Consider the following 6,000-nt stretch of genomic DNA (forward strand, 5'->3'; position numbering starts at 1 on the left):
CTAGGATTGATGCTGGGATCTCAAATTTTAATATGTCTCTCATGAGTTCATCACTTGTCATGTTTGGTCTTTCACGATGCTTTTGATCGATATCTCTTTGTAGAATCATTGTTTGCATTGCATTTGCAATTGCCAATGATTGCCGGACTTAATACATGAGAAGTAGGTACGACTGGTACAATGTAAACACTGTGAAGAATGTTGATATCCTCAAATTTTCAAATACTCATGAAAGAATAATCGACCATCGTAATGCACGCACCATGTTCAAAAGGGAAAATTGCACTCTCGATTGTCAAATCCTCGCTTTCTATCATTCCATTTCGTGTGGCGACCACCTGTCAATCAAATTTCCTTCTGCATGTATCATGATTGTCCCAACCTCTCTAGTCGATGGCCTAGAGAATTGTGCCTTATTGGCAATGTGGTCAACACACTCCAATAGTGACAAGTAGTTTCTTTTGTGTGCACTACCCATTGCCTCGAATGGAGAATTAGTAGAATGTTTCTATAGTATCTATGCCATAGCATCTGATGAGACAACACTAATACCTAGCCTAGGATGAGGCCTCTCGAGCATTGTCTTGTATCGCTTTATGATCGGGTTTGAGGCGAGATTGAAAGATAAGATGTCTCTAGTGCTAGACAAGAAATTGTCTGAATTTTGGTAGGCTCTCTCTTCTCGATTCCAACATATCAGAGGATTATCCCCAATAATGATCTTGATGTCAATTGGCCTACTGCTAGTGACCGCATCAGTGTTGTTACATTTAGACTCAGATCCAATACCAATAGCATTTGCATGTGGAAAACATGTGTGTGAAGAATGGATTGTATGTACTCGGTCTCGTATGGGACAGAGTATACTTTCTGAAATTCATGTGATATGCATGCCTTACAAAGCATGCATGTCGCAAGGTCCCCATGAGATTTTTCCACGTGTACATAGAGTAGCACATTTGAGAAACAGTAAGGAGGGACTAAATCTGATTGTTGCAGGCCTTTGGATTGGAAAAGTTTCTTACTTTTTCCAATCCAGAGCTTGCACTTTCCACACGATACACAAAATTGCAATCTTTTGATGCATTCTGAGCAATCTTGATTCCATATTCTTAACATTGCTTCTACAAGGATCCAAGCTCTTGTTGATGGCTATAAGTTACGTTTCTTCTAGTCGAACATTCTTCTTACAGCTGCTCGTCGCTTCTCAACAATTCTTTGCATCCTCATGAAACTAAATCACCATGCAAGAAGGCATTCTTTACATCCATCTGATGTAAAGACCATCCCTTTGATGCAGCCATAGCAATGACTGCTCTTACAGCTGCCATCCTTGTAACAGGACTGAATGTTTCTTCATAATCAATGCCATATGTCTGTGCATACCCCTTGACAACTAATCTTGCCTTGTATCTATTCACAGAACCATTTGCATTGTGCTTGACCTTATAAACCCACTTCACTTACAGCCAATTGCATTCTTATTTTTAGGCAAAGGCACCAATTCCCATGTAGCATTTGCTTCCAAGGCATCCATTTCTTCATCCATGGCTTTCTCCCATTTTTCATTTCCCATGGCTTGCTCAAAAGAAGTGGGTTCTGGTTCCTGTATTACTTTGACCATATAGGCATAGTGAATGGCTGTAAATCCATCATATTTCAGCCTATCCACAGGATACCTAGCTCTGGTAGACCTGCGCAAAATAGGCTCACTTCCAGGTGTTCTCAAAACATCCTTGGTCTTCCTTACTCCAAGTGTAACAACAGAAGGAATACCCAACTCATCATCAATGCTCTATTCTGAGCCACTGGATTCACCATCCACATAAGAGTGACCTGTATTCACATCAAACATGGGCTGATCTACCTTCTCTTTTCCTTTTCGTGATACCTGTGTACCACTATCTGCATTGCTTTGAGGAGATTCTCCTGATCTCAATCTGCCTATCCATGGCAAAGTATGTGAACCACTGCTAGAGGACACTGCATGTCCACTAATATTTTGTGATTGCTGCTGTGAATTCTGTGCAGCATTACCATTTTGTGCATCTATATCAATCATCACATTTACTGGTTTATACCAGCTGCTCATCTCATCAAAAACAACATCTCTGCTCACTGTAAACTTACGAGAAGAAGGGTTATAGCATCTATACCCTTTCTGCTGCAGAGAATAACCAATAAAGATGCACTTCTCAGCTTTTGGATCCAACTTGGACCTCAACTCGTCTGGCACATGAACATAGGCAATGCAACAAAAAATTTTCAAATGAGAAATGTCTGGTTTCCTACCAATATACATCTCCTCTGGTGTCATGCCATGTATTGCTGCAGTGGGAGTCCTGTTCATTATGTAAACTGCTGTAGCAACTGCTTCAGCTCAATAATAATTTGGTAGATCTTTTTCATTTAGCATGGCCCGAGATACCTCTCCAATATGCCTGTTTTTCCTTTCTGCAAGTCCATTTTGCTGTGGGGTATGATTGCATGAATATTGCTGCTTTATGCCATGCTCCTACAGGAACCTTGCAAACTCATTTGAGAGGTACTCTCCCCCTCCATCTGACCTTAGGCATTTTATTTTTAGGCCTGTTTCTTTTTCAACCATAGCTTTAAAAGCTTTGAAGTGCCCAAACACTTCACTTTTCTTTTTCATAAAATACACCCAAACTTTTCTACTAAAGTCATCAATAAAAGTGACAAAATAGTGACAGCCTCCAATAGATGTAGCTTTAGTAGTCCACACATCAGAGTGGATTAATTCCAATGGCTTTTTACTCTCTTGAACATGCCTAGGAAATGGTTTCCTTGCCTGTTTTCCAAATTGACAGGCTTCACAAACCTTATGCATTTCTGCAACCTTGAATTTAGGCAATCCTGCAACAATGTTTTGGGCTTGCATTGATTTAAGTCGCTGTATATTAACATGACCAATGCGTTTATGCCAGATATCAATATCTGCAACTACACCGGTCCCATGTGCAAACATTGCTGCACTCAATTTAGGCATGTCCGCATCCAATGTAAACATCCTGCCCTTCTTCTTCCCTTTTGCTATCAAGCGACCGTTATTTTTCATATCCTCAACAAAGCATCCATGAGGATTAAATCTGACCTGCAAGCCCTACTCAACCATTTGACCAACAGAAACCAGATTCTTGGTGATGTTCGGGACATGAAATACATCAGGCAGGTATTTCTTTTTCCCATCCTGCATAGACAAAGGAATTTTACCAATCTGCACAATAGGATGTGTAGTATCATCACCAGTCTCCACAAATCCTGGTTTTTCCATTTTCCTTGCATCCTGCATCCATTCTGCATGACCTGTCATGTGGTTTGACGCACCTGAGTCAACATACCACACATCATTTCATTCTTCTACACTTGTCACAGAATTGGTCATGTGCTGCACCATAAATAGATGCTCATTTCCGTCATCACCCTGTCTACTAGAAGATGCATAATTACCTTGCTGCAATTTTTCATTCATAATGTCATTCTGCTTTTTGTAGCAGTCCTTAGCCATATGACCCATTTTACCACAGTAGTAGCATTCAACATTGTTGTTTGCATTTTGGCCTCTCTACCATCCACCACGGCCTCTTTGGCTCCCCCTGCCTCTGGAGTTACCATGTCCTCCTCCATAGGACTGGTTTTCTTGAGTTTGCTGCATATTCTGATTTCTACCATGGCCTGCAGATCGGCCTCCTCTACCTCTTCCAGCATTTGAGTAGAAGACAGTTTCTTTTGACGTTCCTCCTGAAGAAGATGCACCCCCATTTCTCTGCTCTTCAGAAATTAGAAGAGCAAACAACTCTTCAAAATCAGGAAATTTTTCACGGACGGCAATGGATGTCCGGAACTGTGCATAATCCTTTCCTAGACCATTCAAGGTCACAGAAACTAGATCATCATCTTCCACTGGAGACCCAATGGAAGCATGTGCATCTGCAATTTTCTTCACCTTCATGTGGTAGTCATTTATGCTCAAATTTTCTCTCTGCACATTGTGCAACTCCTGTTTGAGCTGCATTTTCCTAGCTTGCGTATTTGTGTTGTACATTTTTGCCAAAGTATCCCATGCCTCCTTTGGCGTACTTGCATCCTGAATATGCACAATCATAGAATCCGAAATACTGATAGACAGCTAGTACATAACTTTTCTAACTCTCTCATGCCATCCTTTAAATGCTTGCATTTCCTGTTGATTGGGAACATTAGGAAGAACTGGTTCTTCTTCATTTCCTGTAATGAACTCCCAATAGCCTTTTCCCATAAGGAAATTCATCATTCTAAACTTCCATGCTTGGAAGTTGTTCTTGTCAAGCTTTTCTATGACAATTTGTGAAAGAGAATCAGACGCCATTACAGAACACTGCAAAATATTCTGTCACTATGAAAAACACAGCTTTTGCCTCATACGGGTAGATCTGCAAAAATGACGAAAGTGGTATTTGACCACACAGTCACTTCCTAGTGACGATTTTGCATCAATAGGCAACAAGCATGATTCTACAACTTCCAATATCTCTGCACACAGGCATACGATGCAAATTCTGCGGCATGAACAACATATTTGCAAAGTATAGTGGCATGGCCTCACTATGAGGCCTCTCTAATTTGAACAAAAGAGAGAGGGAGAGGTAAATTTAAAAGATGGTCTAGAGAGGCACATGGAGAGGGAGAGAGGAAATGGGAAAGGGAATTTGAGGGAAGACGAGGAAAGGGAGTTTGAGAAGGGAAAGAGAATTCTAGTAGGGGAGAGGGAAAGGGAATTTTAGCAAGGGAAAAGGAAAAGGGAATTTCAGAAGGGAAGTCTAACAAGAGGGGTGACAGAAGGAGGGAAAGGATGAAGGAAAGGAGGGGAAATGAATACTTAGATTGAGATCTTGAACAACTTGGATGCCTTAGATACCTACAAAAGAACAAAATCAATCATTTATTAAGAGACTTTTTGCTTCCATGCATGCAAAAAAAGAGAGTGAAATCAAGAAAAAGAATTGAGGGAGACCCATAAGCCTAGCAGTGTATTGCAAAGCTTATCTTTAGGTAGAAAATGGGCTAGGAGATTTTTTTCTTCCATGCATGGAAAAAAAGAGAGTGATATCAAGAATTATAATTGAGGGAGACACATAAGCCTAGCAATGTATTGGAGAGTTTATCTTTACGTAGAAAATGGGCTAGGAGAAGGGGAAAAATGGAGGGATGGAGAGAATGAGGAGGGAAAGGAAGAGGATGGAGAGGGAATGAGAGAGATTAAGAGGATATAGAAGGAAGTGGAGAGCTTGAGAGGATGCCAAGGAAAAGGAAGATTCTTAGCACGTACAAATCTTCAAAGGATGGAGAGGTGTAGGAGAACATGACTGTGCAAGAGAGCTTGAATTGGTGCAACAAAATTCCAACTTTGGTGTCGCTTCAAGTTTTGTTTTAAAAATTTTAACATCAAAATTTGCATAGTGCCATGCATTGGTAAGTTTCTAGAAATTATTTATAGCATTGACATTAGCATTAAAACGTGCTTCTCATAGTATCTATTTTGATGGAGTTATCGATGGTTATAACAACTTAAAAAGTTGGCATATTGACAGTTATTTGGGCTAAAAATCAACGGTTAGGGTATTTTGGTAATTTTCTTTAAAAAGGTGCATATTGGTAAGAAACAAAATACACTCCAAGGAATGCATGAAATAACCTTTGGATCTTGTCCATGCAAAGTTTCATCTTGACTAAACATCATTAAGCCATCTTGAAAACTTACTCTATAAAACTTTTAGCTCTTTATGTGTAATTTGGACATCACCACCACTGAAAACAATGCATTCCAATGGTAGTGGGACATCACATGTACCACTATCTATGATTTCCATGTATTTAGGTCACAAAGAATCCTGTAAGGTAGAATGTAAAAAGGCATAAATATGAGTGTGTGCTTGTATGTGTGGCAATAGTATAATAAAATATGGTGTGCCTATATAGGGCCCAGGGTTGAGGTGGCAG

Source organism: Dipteris shenzhenensis, chromosome 10 (assembly GCF_047967505.1).
Source record: "Dipteris shenzhenensis isolate YYH24624 ecotype China chromosome 10, Dip_SZ_1.0, whole genome shotgun sequence".
NCBI classification, from domain to species: Eukaryota; Viridiplantae; Streptophyta; class Polypodiopsida; order Gleicheniales; family Dipteridaceae; genus Dipteris; species Dipteris shenzhenensis.